We start from the raw sequence: 19,905 nt of genomic DNA, 5'->3' as shown, positions 1-19,905 counted from the left end.
GCCCCCGTCTTTATAGTAAATGTTTTCTGGGATCCTCAGGATGGCTAGTGCGACTCAGGACTTGGACTTCCTGCCTGAGTGCACAGCTGCCGCCCTTTCTGTGGACTGAGCAGCCTACACTGAGCTCCTGTGACAGTTGATTTACTATCAGGATAATCTCTGCCTTCTGACTCATGAGATATTTTGAGTAGTTTCATGAGATGGTTGGATGAATCTACTATCAAGTCAATTAATAACTGATCTTCTCCACCTATCCATCTGTTTCTCTGTACATTCATTCATTCACTTTGCACTCAGCCATTTATTCGTTTGACCGATATTTATTAAGTCATCATTACCTGCAAGCCCTTAGTCCAGGTGTGATTCCTGTGTGGCTGTTTTCCAAGTCCAGTGTAAAACGGGCACTTCCCAGCCCCTGTCTTGAGGTTTTGCTTTGTGTGACACAGACTCATTCACAGGCAGATGGAGACAACCCTCTCTGTGGAAGACCCACAGAGACTTCAGGCTCTGTGCTGCTCTCCCATGGCTTCTGTCTTTGAAGTACCTATTCTTCTCAGCTCATAGTGTTCCAGAGCATGAGCTTGGACACTCACTAGCCCTGTGTTCAAACCCTAGCTGTGTTGCTCCCAAACATTGACCAAGTTCATCCGCCTTCATGAGCTTTCCGTTCATCATTTGAAAAATGAGAATTTCATTAACTATAGCATGATTGTAAGGATTAAGTGAGACAATACCTTAAACATGGGGCTTTCTTTTAAATAGTGAAAAATCAGAAATAAACCCCATGTCCATCAATGGATGGATGGATAAACAAAGTGTGTTGTATCCATAGGGTAGAATACTATTCTGCAATAAAAAGGGATGGACTCTTGAGATGTGCAACAGCATGAAGGAGTCGAAAAATCATTCTGAGTGAAAGAAGTCAGACCAAAAAATTACATACTGTATGATTCCATTTATATAAAACTCTAGAAAATGTAATCTATAGTGACAGCAAGCAGATCAGTGGTTACTTGGGGAAAGGAGGGGTGGGGAGAGTGGGAAGGAGGAATGGCAAAAGGGAAGAGGAGACTTTTGAGGATAATAGGGGTTTTTTCCCTCTATCTTGATTAAGCTGATGGTTTTGTGGCTATATATATATATATAGTCAAAATTTATCAAGTTGTATACTTTGAATATGTGCAGTTTATTGTATTTCAATTACCTCAGTCTAGTGACTGATGAATGAACTTGCTCTTTAACAGAAAGGAAGGAAGGCATCTTCTCATACCAATGGTGGGTTCTTCCTAGGGTTCTGTGGTTGCCTCAGGAATTAACGGAGCCTTCTGGCCAAGTGCTATCAGAAGGAATTTGCTTGATATTAATTATGCACAATAAAAAGGAGATTGGGGACAGAACTCATCAACATCCAGATGGATGGCACTGAAAAATCAGTTCCACAGACTGGCTCATTTCATCATCTCTGTAAATTCTCTAGGACAGTGCTTAATATGTAGTTGGCACTCAGTAAATAGTGGTGGTAGTTGTTATTGCTCTGGCTGATTAAAACTCAGTGATCAGATCTTGCTAATTATTCAGGCAGTTTCTGAATCTGAATTTCCTGCACCAAATGGATAAATTCATAAGCTCTCACTTGAGAGGGGATCAGGGCTGCCACATACAGTTGTACAGTTTGTGCACTGCACAAAGTTTCCTAGCCAAGGGGGTGATTGGAGGCTGATAGTCACCTGTGCTCTGATGATTCCCTAAAGGAAGAGTATCTTTTGCTTAGCATAAGGCACCTTGCATCTTACCTTGATGTCATATGCAGGACTTTATCTTAAGAGTTTGGGCACTTTTTCTAATTTGTAGTTGGGAGGGTATCTTGTAATTTCCATAAAGGTACCAAAAAGTCTAGCAGCAACATAGAAGGGACTGTAAACATTAACTAGCCTAGCTTATTGATGACTTTCTTATTTCCCAGCAATCCTGGGGTTTTGGGAAATCTATTGTCTGACCCTTGCCAAAGGATATTAGAGGAAGTGGTATTCCCATCCTAACTGGCGCTGAGTGATTAGTAGCAGAAAGGAGGGAGATTTTTTTTTTTTCCTTCCAGGTTGATGGTCAAGATTGTGAATACTTCATGCCCTTTTCTATTTTCTCCTTCCTCTTTCACATTTAGCAAATCATTGCAAGCATCATAGCCTTGGACAGAGAGGTAGGCAGGGGAAGGAGCTGAAATACCAACCAACCAATTTTGCTAAGCACTTGGCAACTTTTCATGTTTGAGGGAGAGGTTCAGATCAGTGTGGATAAATTTGACATTGAGCTTGTGCAGGATTCTGAAGCATCTATCTTCTTCTGGACCCCATTGCTATGTGGGTAATCAAGAATCCATCTGGATGATGAATATTACATAAGAAACAGCTCTGCTGAAATAAGGTCTGTGGGTGGTCTTTCCCAAGCATAGGGATTAAAAGCCATAACTGTGGTATCAGACACACCAGGGACCCGATCCACGTCTGCCACTCTGTCTATATTTATGACTGGAGCAAGTTATTTTACCTTGGTGAAGTCATTTTTCCTCATTTATAAAATGAGGTTGTAATGGTTCCTGCTTTATAGGGCAACTATTACAGTACCTGGCATTTCAAGAGGCATTAGATAGAATTACCGATTGGAAAGTCCAGTTGGTGTGAAAACACTTTTCTTGGAAAGGCCTATCTGTGATAACAAAACTGAGATCTAAGTCTGAAACGGTAGTCCAGAGAATAGGGGGAGAGCAAGGGCAGACACAAGAACTATAGAAATGAGACCACAGAAATTACTGAACCTAAACCGTGCATTTGATGCTTAAGAACACAATCTGAGAGAAGGCCTATGATTTGCATGTTGTTACACAGAGCCAGAATTTAAGGAGCAGAGTTTATCTACTTGACCCCTCTTCCCCCTATAACATCAGGGAAAATACTTCAGGACTGTAGATCAGACAGATAGATAGAAATAGGGGCATTCAAGTCCAGAAAAAGTTATGAATCAGAAAAATCAGTTTCAGACAGTAATATCTCTAAGTGATCTTGACCGAGTTTCTTAGCACCATATAGCTTCTGTTTCTCATTTAGGAAATAAAGACATTAAATCTTTCCTCCCAATATAAAGAATAAAGAAGGTAATGTTTCCAAGTTATTAGAAAACAGCATCATAGAGTTAGCAATAATTACTATTGATGTAATACCCTCTATTGCCTTCATAATTTTTTACCTTTTTGATCTTTCAATGGCTGAGAGAGGCATCTTAAAATTCCTCATTGTATTTATGGGTTTGTTTATCCTTGTATTTCTGTTTTTGCTTTATATGTTTTGAGGCTATATTTTGGGTGCCTACAAGTTTATGGTTACGCTATATTTTCCTAGATGTTTCCTCTTATCATTTTGTAGCATCCCTTTTTAGTGTGTTTTGCATTTGATTTATTTTAACATGAAAATCATTTTTATAGCTTTTAAAAAGTTTATGAATGCTGCATTAATAATATTTTCCTGAAACATAAAAAGTGAACCAGTAGCTATTACAAAGTGATCAACATATTGTATCACTAATAATTTTGAAATGACCGAGGATCAGTTAATTGTTAATCAATTGTAGCATCCCTTTTTTATCACTACTAATTATATTGATTTAAATTCTGGTTTGTATAGTGTTAACATTGCACACTAGCTTCATTTTGGTGAATAACTGCAAGACTGTGTTTTCTTATTTCTTTATTTCACCTTTTCTTATGGGTTTGTTTTAAGTAAGCAGCATATGATGGATAATGTGTTTTTCTTTTTAATCCAAACTGATAATCTATCTTTTAATTGATGAATATAATATATTTACATTTGTTATGATAACTTAGGTAATTATTACTACCACTTTTTGTTGTTTATGTTTGCCATCTTTTTTCCTCTACTTTTTTCTATTTTCTTGACTCCTATTTTTTAATAGAAGTTTCATTCATTTTCCTTTACTTTTGGAAAGCTGTGGAATATATTCCTATTTTTGTAGGGGTTGCTCACCATTTCCTAACATCCAACCGTGCTGGATCCCTTGCCACTGTTCATGTACCCTGAGCTCCCTTCATACTCAGGATGTTCACATGTCATTCACTTTAAACAAGTATCCATGTTTCCGTCCTCTTCCTAATTCTGACAGGGAACTTCTGTGATGTCCTTTTAGTACCATTTCTTAGATTACTCATGAAAGATTTTTCCCTCGCATCTTGAAAAGCCTGCATGTCAGTATGCTTTCCAGCCACCTCGCTTGAGTTCGTATTTGCTCAAGCATAGTAAAACAATTTAAAACCAAAATCACATTAATACTAATGATTTTGAGATCATATCATGTCTATTTTGTATCTTTATTCCCTTTTCTTAACATAGATAAGAACAGATTTGGAAACTCCCCATTTTTATAGGTCTGCTTTCTAAAAAAATATATGAGTAAAATTAAAGTTTTGCTTTTCTTTTTCATCCATTTTCTGCTGATTTCCAAAAAAGTTTTAGAGGAATGTTCAGTAAACTAAAACAAGAGTAAAGATTGTTACAGGCAACAAGGGAAAATGCTGTAATTATGACAGAAGACCAAGACTACAAGGTACTACTACAACTAGACACTGTTGTTGGCTAAGCACGTAACGATATCTACTGTTTTTTGCATGAGATTGTGATGACATGTGGATGAACATTGTTTTACACTAGACTATTAGGAATGTCAGGATGCTAAAGAGTACCTGCCAGAACTACCTATCTGGGTCTGAGCCTAGTTGATACTGAATTCTCTTTTCTTGCAATTATTGGCTAACACTTTTGATTCTTCTCATGCCACTTCTAGAATAATAAGGAGACTGTCTTGAGTGAGGAAGAGGTGCTATATAATGGAAATTCTGTGATCTGTGAAATGTTAAGTTAACGCCCTGAGGCTGAAAAGTCAGGAGAAATAACTTGCCCAATTATCAGTGCCGATTTATCTCATGGGTCTTCTCTGTGAACAGCTGAGTTCCCACATCCTCTCATTTGTTATGGATACTGATGACTGGGCCCAGTGTCTCCTCTGGAATCTTTAATTGCCTTATTAAAAAAGAAGGCAAGTTGCTTATAAAAAGACTTAAATGTAAGCATCGATATATTGTCTGACTCATTTTTTTTTCCCCACTGATTTTCACCAGAATTTCAGAGAAGTGTTACTGGAGAAGAACATTTGGTCCCAAAATGTAGTAAAAATTACTCTCAAGTAGTCAAGTTCATAGACAGAAAAGAGAGTGATAGTTGTGCGGGGGTGAGAGGGCAGGAATTGGGGAGTTAGTATTTAATAGGTACGGAATTTTAGTTTAGAAAGATGAAAAATTCTGGAGATGGATGGTGGTGATGATTGCCCAACAATGTACTTAATGCCACTTAAAAATGGTTAAGGAGGTACATATATTATATGTATTTTACCACAAAATAAGTACATAAAATAATAATAAACTAATAAAATTAAAAAATGTACTCTCAGGGATTGGAGCAGTCATTTCAAGGACCACATGGTCTTTGTTGGGGATAAACTTGAGCACATTATCTTCTCTTGCATAGACCTCAAAGAAAAAACTTTGTCAAGCCTGAATCAGTTCACATGATCCTTACCACAGAACATTCAAAGCATGCACATTACCAAATAACTCCGTTGATGTCCACCTTTTTTGGAATTCCATTTGGCCCATGTGGTTTTCATGATTAAGCAGCCACTCTAGCCTGTTCATTATTCAAGGCTTTAGCAGGAATCTCAAGCTTGAAGAATGAACTGTGACTGCATTGGCCATTTATTCATCAAATACTTGGGGTAGAGTGTAATCCCGTGACTGGTGTGTGAAGACAGTGTAGTGACATGGAAAGAGAATGAGCTTTGAAATCAGACCTAAATTGGAATCCTGGGTAAGCCCCTTACTCCTGAATAGGTCAAATAGATTAGAATCTAGTTGATCCTCATTATTCACAGAGTATTTGCAAATTCGCCTACTCATCATCAAAATTTGTTTGTAACCCCCAAATCGGTACCCACAGCACTTTTGCAGTTATTCCCAGACATGTGTAGAGGGGTGAGAAAATTGAATCATCCACCACGCACATTGCCAGTTGAGGCTGAACAAGGTAATGCTTCTGCCTTTTTTTTGGGGTCTCATAAAATAAAGAAGCATGCTTTTTGTCGTCTATTTAGCGCTACATGTTTTGCATTTGGTGATTTCACTGTTTAAGTTGCCTCTCAAGCACAGTGCTAAAGTGCTGTCTATGTTTGTGAGGGCAAGAATCCTCTGAGATGTCTCAGGGAGAATATATGTTCAGTAGATAATAATAGATCTTCACTCAGCATGAGTTCTAGTGCTGTCAACCGTGAATTCAATGTTAATAAATCAACTATATATATGTAGTTAAAGCAAGGTCTTGTATTGATCCACTGACAAAAATGTGACCAGAGGCTGGCAGGAACCTAGTCCTATATTTCACCTAGGAGCAATGGTTTACTATTCACTGCTTCGATGTTTGTCGTTAACTTTATAGAATATAACTACCATGAATAACAAGAATTGACTGTCCTTTCTTTTCCAAAAGGTAGTGTATTGCTCACACACCACTCCATTCTTTCTCTGCTATAGTGGGTATTAGTGCTGTTCACAAATGATGGACTCCTGCTTCCTCCGGGCACATGCAGATTACACATGACCATGTGACTTGCATTAACCAATGAAATATATGCAGAAGTTGCATGCTTCACATCCAGATAAAAGCATTGAATTTCCAGTATTCAGCTCCAGCCTTTGTTTTCTCTGCTCTCATCATCATGGAGGCACATATTAATATAGAGCCTCAATTACCTGGTTCTCTTCCTACTCATATCAGAGATAGAGTGTAAGTGAGAAATAAAACTGGTGTGGATAAGGCTTTCATATACAGAATATATAAAGAACTCCTATAACTCAACAAAAAAATTTAAAAAACACAGTTAAAAAATAGGCAAAGAACTTGCATAGAGACTTTTCCAAAGAAGATCAACAAATGGCCAATAAGGACTTGAAAAGATGCTCAACATCATTATTCATTAGGGAAATGCAAATCAAAACCCCAGTGAGATACCATTTCACACCTACTAGGATGGCTATAATTTTTAAAAATGGGAAATAACAAGTGTGGGTGAGGATGTGAAGAAGTGGGAGCCCTTGTCCATGTATACTGCCGGTGGAAATGGTAAATGCTGCGGGCACTGTGGAAAACAGTTTGAAGTCCTCAAAAAAAATTAAATATATGATCTGACAAATCCACTCCTAGGTATATACCCAAACAACCGAAAGCAGAGATTTGAACAGATATTTGTACACCATACAAGTACACATTGAAGTATTAGTCACAGTAGTCAAAAGGTGAAAACAACTCAAGTTTTATCAATAGATGGTTGGGTCAACAAAACGTGGTATATTCATGCAATGGAATAGTATTCAGCCATAAGAAGGAAGACGTTCTGATAGACGCTACAACACGAATGAACTTTGGGAAAATTATGCTAAGCAAAATAAGCCAGAAAAGAAAAATATTGTATGATTGCCCTTAGATGAAATATCTACACTGGGTAAATTCATAAAGGCAGAAAGTAGATTAGAGGCTACGGAAGGGAGAAATAAGGAATTATTGCTTAATGTAAGGTAGAGAGTTTCTGTTTGATATGATGAAAATGTTTTGGTAAAAGATTGTGGTGGTGGTGGTGGTGGTGGTTGTACGATATTGTGATTATAATTAATGACACTGAATTGTGCACTTTAAAATAAAATAAAATGGGGGCACCTGGGTGGCTCAGTCAGTTAAGTGTCTGACTCTTGATCCTCCGCTCAGGTCTTGATCTCAGGCTCATGAGTTCAAGCCCCGCTTTGGCTCCACACTGGGCAGGGAGCCTACTTAAAAACAACAACAAAAAAAACCAAAAATAAAATAAAATAATTAAAATGGCAAATCTTATATAGGCTTTACCACAATAAGAACATTAAAAAATTTTAATTTAAAAAATGACTGTGGTGCAAAGCCAGTGATATTTTCTTGTTGTTTGTTACAGTGGCATCGTCTAGCTCATCCTCACCAAACCTTCCTTCCCATCTGTTTTTCCACAATAGCATAGTGTAGGACATTCAGAGTTTTATGGCCATATCTAACCTTGAACTGCAGTCCAAGGTATAACCTTCGCTGATCTTTTGGCCTCTCAGAGCAGGGAGGACTCAGTTCTTGCCATTATATGCATGATACATTTGAAACTTAATGGAGCAGGGAGTGGAACTCAGGCTGAAGGTAGCCATGGTGGTTAGAAATATTTATTCAGTAATATATATGCAGCCCCTTAGTTCTCATACTTTTTCATGGGTTCACAACCATCATTTAATGGGCAGAAATGAAACTGCCTAAAATGAACTGATTCCAAATAAAGATCACCAACACACACATATATATATATGTATTTTTTTGAGAGAGAGAAAGAGCATGCGTGAGCAAGAGCATGCACACATAGTATGTGTGGGTGTAGTGGGGAGGGGACTCATCCTCTCCTTGCAGGGCTCATCCCTGAGATCATGACCTGAGCTGAAATCAAGAGCCTGCTGCTTAACTGAGTGAGCTACCCAGGCACCCCAACCAACTTGTAATTTAAAATGGATTTCCAACAGCATCCTGTGATCACCAATCTCCTGTCTATTTAAGGAAGAATTCTTAACTAGAATTATAGCATGTATCCTTATACATCACTTTGGGTAGTTAAAAAGTTGCATTTGTTGTAGGATTTCTCCTGTTGCTGCTTTCTAAATTTTCTTCAAAATGGTTTTACATGACATTGCAAATCTGTCTTTTCTAATAATAGAGGTGGAAAATGGACTAATTATGTGAAGTGTGGAATCAGAAACAATAACTTAATACACAGGAAAGATGCCATACAGGAAACTCCTAAGGAGTCCACCTAGGGAAGAGGTAACCCAAAACTGATATATTTATTGGGACACAATTGCTACATGTCCTTCCAATATAAGTGTCTCCTCCTTTTTTACTAACAAAACCTGATTTTATTCTGAACAGCAGTTGTTTAACTAGGGGTTACATTTCCTAGCTTCTCTTAGAGCTGGGTCTAGACAAAAGGTTACAAATAGAAGTTGGATAGTACTTCTAAGAAATCTCTTTAAATGTTATTGATCCAACTGGGAGATAGGTAATATTCCCCTTGATGTTCTCCATCTTCTTGCCTGGAATGTGAAAATGATGGCTGGAGCTCCAGCAACTATTTTGTGATTTGGAGAACAGATGCCACGAACAGGATGGTGGTATAGAAAGATAGAACCTAGATGCTTGGTGGTTTGTACAAAATGCCATGTTGGCCCTAGACCATTATACTTAGGTTATTATTACTAGCTGCCCAATTCTAATGCAATGCATTTCTTACACCCACTGTTTTTATTTTCAGTAATAATATCTGACAATTATATATGGCCTTACGGTTAACAGTGTATTTTCATTCTGTCATCACCTTTATTCCTCACAATGCTGCAAGATGAGTACAATTATCCTAGTCTTAGAAATGAAGACAAGGAAGCCCAGAGAATTTAGATAACTTCGTCACAGTTGCAGACTGAACATCTGTTATAGTCAAGATTCAAACATTAAATATCAAATGCAGTTTCCCTCTTCTACACTGTAGACAAATAGTAACATAGTTGTGGTTTGAATGGCTATCCCAGAAGTGGAGAATCTTTTTTCTTTTTCTTTTTTTTTTAAAGATTTTATTTATTTATTTGAGAGAGAGAGAATGCGAGAGAGAGAACACATGAGAGGGGTTAGGGTCAGAGGGAGAAGCAGACTCCCCGCCGAGCAGGGAGCCTGATGCGGGACTCGATCCAGGGACTCCAGGATCATGACCTGGGCCGAAGGCAGTCGCTTAACCAACTGAGCCACCCAGGCGCCCCCTTTTTTTTTTTTTTAAGTAAGAATCAATGACCTACTAGAGCACCATTGGCCATTCCCAGGCTAGCTTAAAAAAAGTAGAGTTTTATTAAGGTTTCAGGAGGGGTTTTTGTTGTTGTTTTTCTTTCTTGTGGATACCTACAATATGTTCGACTCACATCCTTTTTAACGTTAGAAGAGAAAATCAGACACCTGCTAGTACATAAGTGACTATTTTTAAATGTTCTTCGCTTCTGGATTATACCCAGGGATTTAAGAAGGAAACAAGAAGGGAGCAGAGGAAAAGATGTATAAAGAAAGGGCAAAATTTTTGGCACACGGATGGAGGGAATATGGAAAGGACTAGCAGAGTGAGACCTGTAAATATTTTGAAGAACATATCAGTGAAAGTAGATGACTTGGCGCAATATGCTATTTGCCAGAACCATCAAAGACAGAGCTAGAGCTGGGTGGTTGTCTTCATGTCCTTGGAAGTAGTCTTTAGATATTTACAGGCCTCCTACTGTTTTACCTTTTTAAAGAGAGTTTGCCAAAGAAACTGATGATATAAGTTTCTGACAGTGGTGTGCTGGAATTGGCTGACCTCACAAGATCCCATTGGTCAGTTTTCAGGAATTCTGTAAGCCAGTTGTTAAAGTCAGCCTTTTTTTTTTTTTTTTGAGAATGCAAATTTCTTTTTTTTAAATTCAATTAGCCAACATATAGTACATCATTAGTTTTTGATATAATGTTCAATGATTCGTTAGTTGCATGTAACACCCAGTGCTCATTCAGCCATTTTTAAAGCTTAATTGTATAAACTTAACTTATATTAAAATCAAAGGTGATAGGTACTCAGAACTCATCCCTTCATAATTACTTTCCTGTGTTTCACTGTTATCTGTACGCTTGGGTTTATTTCTTCTGTTATATCCATGTGGTGGCAATACCATATAATGGATGCTACTCTGCATCTCTTCCCAGTCCCACATCCAATGATGTCACATGGGTAGCGAGAAATCATCCACAGCGGGATTGTTTCCACCATGGAAATGGGCAAGGGTACAAATTTAGGAATTTGATTTATTGTTCTTTGTAGTGTTTTTGTCTGCCTCGGATGGCTCTTGCATTATTTTAACTTTGCATTATGGTCACTTGCATACTTGTCTTATATACTGTACTCAACTATAACCTTCATCCAGAGATCATTTCTTATTTGTATGCATGTCCTTTCCCCACAAGCACTTGACCTGTTCCGTGCATATAGGAGACGGCCCTTTCCAGTCTGCTCAGGCTGCCATAATAGAACACCACAGACTGGGTGGCGTCAACAGCAGATTCTATTCCTTCACAGTCCTGGAGGCAAGAAGTCCAAGATCTAGGTCCCGGCAGGGTTGGTTTCTGGTAAGGCCTCTCTTCTTGGCCTGCAGACGACTGCCCTCTGCGTATGTCTTCACATGGCTCTTTCTCTGTGCGTGCACGCTCCTGGTGTCTCCTCCTCTTCTTATAAGGATGTCAGTTCTTTCTGATCACAGCCCCACCCTTCTGACCTCATTTAAATGTAATCCTCTCTTTAAAGGCTCTGTCTCCAAATACAATCACTTTGGGGTTTAGGGCTTCAGCATGTGAACAGGCGGGCACAATTCAGTCCATGACATAGGCATTTATGACTTAGGCATTCGATGGCTTCAGAGCTAAAAAACAGAGCCTTCGCTGCGTGCCTGCCTCTGTACTATGGCATTATACCCTTTGATCCTCATGGCAGTACTTTAAAGTGAGTGTTATTGTCCCCATTTTACAGATGAAGATATTGACTTCTTAAGAAATATAGAGTAACTTGCCCAACTGTGTACAGATGGAAAGTGTTCAATCCGGTATTCAGACCCAAACAATATGATTCCAGAGTCCAAACACTTAACCACTATAGGAAACTACCATCCTGCTTTTTCCATGCATATGTATGTGTATATTTTGTCTAAAGGCAATATTGAAACTGTTACCAAAAAAAGTAAGCAACTGTTGAGGAATTTTTAGCAGGGCATGTATGCAAATGTGTAGACATTCTGCAAAGAGTGTTTTGGTAAAATTGGGGTAGGGGAGTCTTTATGTAATTGTAGTTTGAAGGGGAAGTGTTGAAACTCCAACTTTTTTCATTTCTGGGACCTCTTCTTCAAGACAGGATACAATAACTGCCAGGTAATGCTCCAAACTAAATGGAAAGTATTTTCTTTTTTTTTTTTTTTTTAAAGATTTTATTTATTTATTTGATAGCACAAGTAGGCAGAGTGGCAGGCAGAGGGAGAGGGAGAAGCAGGCTCTCCGCTGAGCAGGGAGCCGGACGTGGGGCTCAATCCCAGGACCCCAGGATCATGATCTGAGCCGAAGGCAGCTGCTTAACCAACTGAGCCAACCAGGCGCCCCTGGAAAGTATTTTCTAACTAAACATTGAAGTTTAATATTCTAATATTCTCAGTAAAAAATTTAAATAACTTAAAGGTTTGGAAGGAGTGAGTATGTGGAGCTAGGAGGCATATAAGAAGAACAACTCATGCGATTTGCGATTACAGGAACTACTTAGGACATAATGTGATTATTTTCTGTAATTTGAACAAAGTTGACTCAACTTGGAAGAAATTCTATAGCTTCAAATACAAATGGGCGTTGTTTTTGCCCCTTCCTCTTAAAGGAATAGTCCCTCGTCAGTTATTCCATTCATCTTTCTAGCTTGCTCCTCCATCCCCCCACATCAGGAATCTTCAGTGACAAAGCAGGTGCTTTGATGAGATGAAAGGGAAGCTCTGTGAGTTTTACTCTGGTTCCTGTGGAAATCTCACTTGTATTCCCTTGCCCCATGTATCTGTCCAAATCCTTCCATAAACCAGAGAGGCAGAAAGGTGAGATTTGAACACAGCATGCATTCACTCAGCAAACATGTGTTGAGCACCTGCTAGGTATAAGACACTCATCTGGGGGTAGATAGTCAACCAAATCCCAGGTATTCACATTCTAAAGGAAGAGAGAGACAGTGAATGAATAGATTATGCATCAGCAAGTGGTAAGTTCTTTGAAGAAAAGCAGGTTAAGTGTTTACCAGTTTCAGTGCTATTGACATTTTGAGCTAGGTTATTCTTTACTATGGAAGCTATTTTCTGCATGGTAGGAGATTTAGCAGCATCCCTGCCCTCAACCCACCATATGCAAATAGCATGCATGTTTGTACATACACACACACTCACCCCAGTCGTGACAACCAAAAATGTCTCCGACATTCCTGAATAACCCCTGGGGGTCAACATTAGCCCCATTTGAGAAGCACTGGTCTCAAGAGTAAGAGGTGATGAAGGTGCTGATTTATTAGGGTAGTCCTCTCTGATAAGGATTTATTAGGGTAGTCCTCTCTGATGAGGTGACCTTTGAGCAAAGACTGGAGGAAGTGAGGGTGGGCAATCGCATAAATGTCAGGGGGAAAGAATGTGCCTGGCAAAGAGAATGGCTAGTACAGAGGCCCTGAGGTGGGAGGAATAGCAAGGAGGCCACTGGGAGCAGAACTGAGCCACAGGAATATAGTAAGCGATATGATCTGGCAAGTGTTAAGGAGACATGATCTTGATCATATAGTGAAGACTTTGGCTTTGAATCAGAGGGGAATGGGAAGCCATGAAAGGCTTTGAGAAGAGAAGCGACATGACCTGGTTAATATTCAAATAGGGTAGGTCTTTTTGCTGAATAGAGAATCAGATGCAGGGAACAAAGGTGAAAGCCAGGGTCCAGAAGCAGCTGTGGCAATAAATCCCATGAGCACTTAGTCCTGGCTGGACGGTCCTACAGGGGTGGGGGAGGGTGACTGGATTCTGGGTATGTTTTGAACCTACTTCTGATATGGTTTAATGTTGAATCAGACATTGGGTGCCAGAAAAAAAGAAAGAAAGAAAGAAAAAGCCTTTGAAATATTCTTCTTTGAAAATACTGCATGTGAGCTTTTATTTCTGATTTTTGATCCTAATCCTATGGGAGTTAAAGCACCATGGAGACATTATTTAGGCATTAGGTATTGGACTGTTATTTCCTACATTACTTCCTGAGTAAACCAATTAAAATTATAATGTGGGTCTTCAGGAGAAAAGGAAAGGAGCCAAACTTGGTACAATTTTACCTCTTAGATGCCACTTAACACCACTCTTCTCCTCTTGCTTGGGTAATGAAATTCTGGCAAGTGGGGGCACAGCAAACAAATGGGCCCTTAAAAGCAGCCCATCACCACTTGCTTATGGCTGTAATGCTTCCCAATTGTTCTCTAGGTCTCCATTTCAGAACTAGTGTGCACTTTTCATAAAAACCACCACGTGCCACAAATTCAGGCAGCATCTTTCCCTTCTTTGTAGCACTGGCCTTCTGAGACCTCACTAGATATTGCCTTCCTGAATCGAGGTAGATTAACCGAGGTTCCAAGCTTCTCAAACTGCAGGAGAGGGAGAGTGTGAAATAAAGGTCTAATCTTCTAGTTAGTCTCTGGGTTAAGATGGGCTTTTATAAAGCCTTTCAAATGTGTCACATCAGAGATTATACTTCAGGAGTTTTTACCTTCACCTTGTGGAGTCATGTTTGCCTTCTTCTTAAACCAGTGTTTCTCCTCGTGTGGTATGAGGTGTTTATTAAGAATATAGAATTCTGGGCTTTTTTTTTTTTTTCAGACCCAGAAGAATGAAAATGGAGATAATGTTTAATGAAGACCTCAAATGATTCTGCAGTGTTCTAACATTTGAGAACCATTGCTGTATCATTTAGGAATGGCATTCAGTTCCTAGTACCCGAGACTGTAAATAAAAAAATCATTTCTTTCTCTCGTTGGTAAATGAAGTTCGGAGATAGGCAATCCAGAGCTGGTTTGGTGTTCCATGGTACAATAAGGAACTTCATGGTACAGGATGGCTGCTGGAGCTCCAGCCATTGTTTTTACATTCCAGACAGGAAACAGTAAGAAAGGGGAATGGGCAAAAAAAAAAAAAAAAAGGCCTTTGCCAACTGCTCAGCCTCCCAGGAGTCACATGCTACGTGTCATTGGCCAGAATTTAATTGCTTGGCTACTCATAGCTACTAGGGAGATGTAAAAATATTCTTCTAAGCTGGGCATATTGATGCTTCAAGTAAGATTTTGGTATTCTTATTAAGGGAGAAAAGGAAAATGGATGCAGGTAGATAGCCATGTCTGCCACAACTCCCTTATACCATCATTCCATGGAGTTGTGGAAAGACCGTTTCATTTGGAGTACCTCATATTTTACCTACTGCCAGTTCATTTGGGACCATATGTTGGTCATTTTATGGAGCACACCGAAGGAAAACGTGTTCATCATGTATGTGGTCAGTCATACATATTGGGAATCTACTATATCTGGTTTTTTAGTTCTTTCCCATCCATCTGCCAGTCTCTCTTTTTCTTGATAAAGAAGGCCAAGAATCCACGAAAAACAAAGGAGAGGATAAGGGAGCCAAGTCCAAAAATGGCTCTCCCCCTATTTAGCTGTGTGATGCTCAGTCTAATGAGTACAATCTACCAGCCTCCAGGGCATGGGGAGGGTTTACGAGATACCGTATATAAAAACACCCTGCCATAAGAGCCACTCCGTAAATAAATATGTTCATTGATTCCTTCCTTCATTTAGAGGGTGAAGGACAATTTAATCTGAGATCAGCCAAGAAAGTCTGACTTCTTTGTTGGGTTCGCACTCTTAAGAACACAGGATGCTTTTGATACGGAAAATGTCCCACCCAATAATAGGAGCACTTTGCCTTTAGAATGGCTTATCCTTACCAGAGCTGATGGAATCCCCTTCTTTAAGCATGTATGTAGGTGTGGCAAGAGATACCTGCAAAATTAAGTGAGATTCAACAAGTTCCCTCCCCTCCTCTGGGCCTCCTGGATCTCCGGCGTGTGTAGGAATAGCATCATTTACCTGGCACCCTCAAGGCGTTGGCTATTGAGGGGAAACTGCTGGATGACTCTAAGGCTCTCAAAATGTGCTCCCTGGACCACCAGCAGGGGCATCAAAGGAGAAGGTGGTACAAATGCGAACCATCGGGCCCCACCCCAGGGCTGTGGAATCAGAAAGGTGTTTTAAGAAGCTGTCCACGTGGTTCTGATGCGAGCTAAAATTTGAGAACCACTGCTCTAAATGAAGCACTTTGCACTTTTTTTTTTTTTTAAATTAGCACACTTTTCTCACCAACAGGGAGTCACTTGACTCCCTCCCTCCCATCTCTGCCCAGGCAGATATGCTGTCAAATGTGCAGTTCCTTCTAACAAACCCAGTCTTTCCAACTGGGCGAGGCCTTGCTTTGTAGATTTTATTTGCACACCGACTAAAGCTCTAACAATCCCTCTGACACAGACTGAAGCTCTTGCCAAACCTCGCTGTGGGGAGTGACACCATAAATAAAGGCCTTCAGCTATCTCATTTTCCTGAGCCAGTTGATTGTGTGCAAAATGCTTTTGTTTGGGGAAAGTGTACCTCTTACAGCTCAACCCAGGGTGCAGTATCGCAGGGCACCTCTACCTGAGTAATGAGTACATGGAACCAAGTTTCTAGCACATGCCATAGTCCTTTTGGAGAATGATACTCAGTATACACAGGAGGAAAAAGTGATCACCATAGCACGTATTGCTTGGTCATGGTCATCATTGACAAAATTCTATTGGATATGATTATTTGCTTGTGAAAATTAACGAGAGAAGCATGGTTGGACAAAAATGAGCGATCTGCAGGATTTTCAGTGGTGGTGCCAAATTTAATTTCCGTAGTGCCAGAAAGTACACTAAATACTTTCCCCTTACCGTTGGTTTGCTCAGTGTTTGTTTTGGGCTACACAGTAGTTTTATTTTGGAGGATGCCAAAGGAAACTACATGCAGCAGTTCTTTGTCGAGCCAGACCCAGATTGGGAATTCAAGAGGGGAGCTTCTCCATCCTTCCCATCCCTTTGCTCAAGGAAGAGCTTGGACTTACCAAGCTCTTGAACACCAGGAGGAGACACAGAATCCAAGTGATGGAAGGACCAAGGGAAGTGGTGAAGGACCAACTCATTCCCCATCCTCCGAGCAAGCCGGATCACCTGCCATGTGACATGGGGACGATTTGGGAGGTTGTTAGTTAATATTAGCTGATTTGGTTTCAAAATGGTGCATTTCACTAGGTAGGTTTTTAAGTCATCCACCAAACTGTTGACTGCCTTCTGAGAGGAATTATTTTTAGTACATTCTGTATTCAAGGAATTATTGGATGCTGGTAGGAAGGACGTATTTTCTGCGGCTGTGATCAGTAGGCTTGAATTATAAAAGGCAACACAAGATGCCCAGCCAGGAAAGATAGAGCTATGTTCTTAAAGAGTAGTCAGAAGAATTAAAAGTCTTTAAGATGGAACTCAGCTTGCCAGGGTATTTATTAAGCTCCTGGTCCTTGGAGGTCTCCAGTCATGGCCACCTCTACTTTGCCCAGCCCTGACGTCTCAAAACAGGATGGAACTTCTCCGATCCAGTCTGCAGGTGTGGACCTTGCCCAAGATGGGGTAGGCAGGGTCCTTCTCTGGTGACTTGGGAATGGAGCCAAGTGAGTCAGTCTAGGATGGCCGTGAAAGGAGGTTGTGTAAGTTCAGGAGCTGTGGGAAACCTTAAACTTTGAGAAGCTAAGGAACAGATCTGCTGAGGAAGAAGACTAGGGCAGAGATAAGAGGACACTGGACCTAGAGAGATGAGAATCCCTTACCAGTCACCTTTCAGTAGCTGGTGCCGTTTCCTTCTGAGACCTTACGGTTCTGTTGGGTTTCTCGAGAGAACACCACATCTTTGTAAGAATCTGCTTTTTTTTCCCTCTGAAATCAAACTAGCTTAAATAACATCCCACCCCTTCCCCCACCCCACCGCCACCTTCTTTCTTAGACTAAGGTAGTTGGAGGCCTCCAGGTTTGGTCTCACTCTGCAAGCTGTTAGTGTGGTTCTGCCTCTCAAAATGGAAGAGAGGCCAGGAAAATCTGGATTGTTCCCTTGGGAGCCTGCGGGCCGGATAATAGACTCACTGCTATGTATTCGTGCTACGGATTGTTGTTGAGGGCCAAGTGCTTCTTCGCCTTCACTCTCGTTTGATTGCCACAATCCTGTGATAAGGCTTCTGAGAGGTTCTGGAACTCACTCAGGAACACAGAGATGGGAAGTGACAGAGCCGCGAATGGGGGTTCAGGAACAGCTGACCCAAGCTGCAAAAGAGGCAAGGAAGATTCCAGCCAGGCTCAGCCTTGGCCAGTGTCAGCGAAAGCTGGGCTCAAGGTGCCAAGTCACACGGGCTCTCAGGGATGCCCGTGCCCTGGGCGGCAAAGAGGGGTGTGTGAGTCCTGACGGGCAATTCAGGAGACAGCCCATTGCACTCAAATTGGACTCCCCTGTCAAGAGTCTCCAGTGATTTCCTTTCTTATTAGCATCTGTCCCCAAGGTTCTGTCACTAGCGTGGGAATGACAGAGGGATGCTGCAGCAAGGCTTTGCTAGAAGCAGTCTGTCAACTTGGGGGGTGAGGCCCATTCCCCAAGACACAGGCCTCTGCTTTCCGCCTGCACTTACCTGCTGCAGCGTACGATGCACGGATTCCTCTGAGCATAAAGTGGGGTGCCGGTCTCTGATGGGCCCATGGCCAGCTCCTCATCCCAAACTAACTCATGATCTGGCTTTCATTTCTTCTCAGAGAAAGGGCTGGTAACCTGTGGGCTGCTTTCAAAACCCGGAACCCTTCCTTCGCATCCCAGGACGTGGCTCCCTGCCAGGTGCCTCTAGGGAGGGGTTGCAGGGCCCCGTCTTGAGAAAGCCAGCTAGTCTATGAGCAGTCTGTTTATGGTTGCCTTTGGGCTCTGCTTAAGACAGTAATACACACACGATGGTGAATGGTTACAATCATGTGTTACGAAAATAAAAGTGGCCTTCACATTTTTTTTAAGGCCTTGTCATTGCAAAGCCTTTCCCTCCCCCCACCTTTTAAAAAAGTTATGATTTCGTTTCTGGAGATCAAAGTAGACAGAGCTTCTGTAGCTCTTTGCCCCAGCCTTCCCAAAAAATGTATTCATGTCCAGGGCTCCCTAAACTCAAGGGAATTAGACCAAGTTTGTGGAGTGGAACAAATATAATGAATTTAGAGCCTCAAGTCTTCTGTCTTCTGTGTCTTGTTGAATGAATGCCTTGTTTCGCAAGAGCTGGTCATGATGCTAAGAGATAGTTGAAAAGAATTTTCCATGATGTCATCTGAGCTTGTGGGATTTTTTTTTTTCCCCTCTCCTGTATAATAGCATACCTTCTGTTTTGGCCAGTTTTTCCTGACCCTAGTTTTGCATACAGCTGGATAGTAGAATGTCTGTTTTCTTTTCTCAGGCAAAATTAGATGCCTTCCCAAGTCTTTGTTAGAGTTGAGTCAGCCCCAGAAAGTGCAAGAGTATGTCCTAAGAGCCGTAAACAGGAGCATTCTGGGATGTGCAAAACTACTCCTGTCAATGATAATTTTTAATTACATACTCAGTATCCCAGATGTAGTGACTCTCTTTTCGGACAGATGGGAACTGCTACCTGCCCTTATAAAGTGCTCCAAACCTAGAGGGCTTTTACTGTAGGTGGAGGCTGAGGGACCCAGCAGCTCAGCGAGTGCCAGAGCCTGGCCCTGACTCCAGGGTGAGGCAGGCACTGACAGATCCCGTTGACTAGGGAGGCACGGTGCATGCCAGAGACTCACAGAGAAAATGGTAAAGTTGCCCTGTCTCTCTCTCTTTCTCTCTCTCTCTCGGGGCGGGGGGGAGCCTGCCGACAAAGCTCTACCCTCTGGGTTCCCCCGCCTATTTGCCGAATTCTCTTTTTCTAGGAAAGTTTGCTGGCTTTATTTTTCCCTTGCCAGAGAAGGAAAGCCCCAAGATACGGGTGACTCGCCCCA

The 19,905-nt window shown here is 41.0% G+C and overlaps 1 protein-coding gene across 3 annotated transcripts in view; it reads left to right on the top strand.

Annotated features, from left to right (window-relative positions):
- PRICKLE2 (prickle planar cell polarity protein 2) overlaps nt 1-19,905 on the top strand; it is a 312,913-nt gene that overhangs the window by 235,750 nt on the left and 57,258 nt on the right. The gene's annotated exons all lie outside the window — the stretch shown is intronic.

The sequence above is a fragment of the Phoca vitulina genome, unplaced genomic scaffold, assembly GCF_004348235.1.
Source record: "Phoca vitulina isolate PV1807 unplaced genomic scaffold, GSC_HSeal_1.0 scaffold13, whole genome shotgun sequence".
Taxonomy (NCBI): Eukaryota; Metazoa; Chordata; class Mammalia; order Carnivora; family Phocidae; genus Phoca; species Phoca vitulina.
This window is presented reverse-complemented; position numbering and strand designations above follow the sequence as displayed.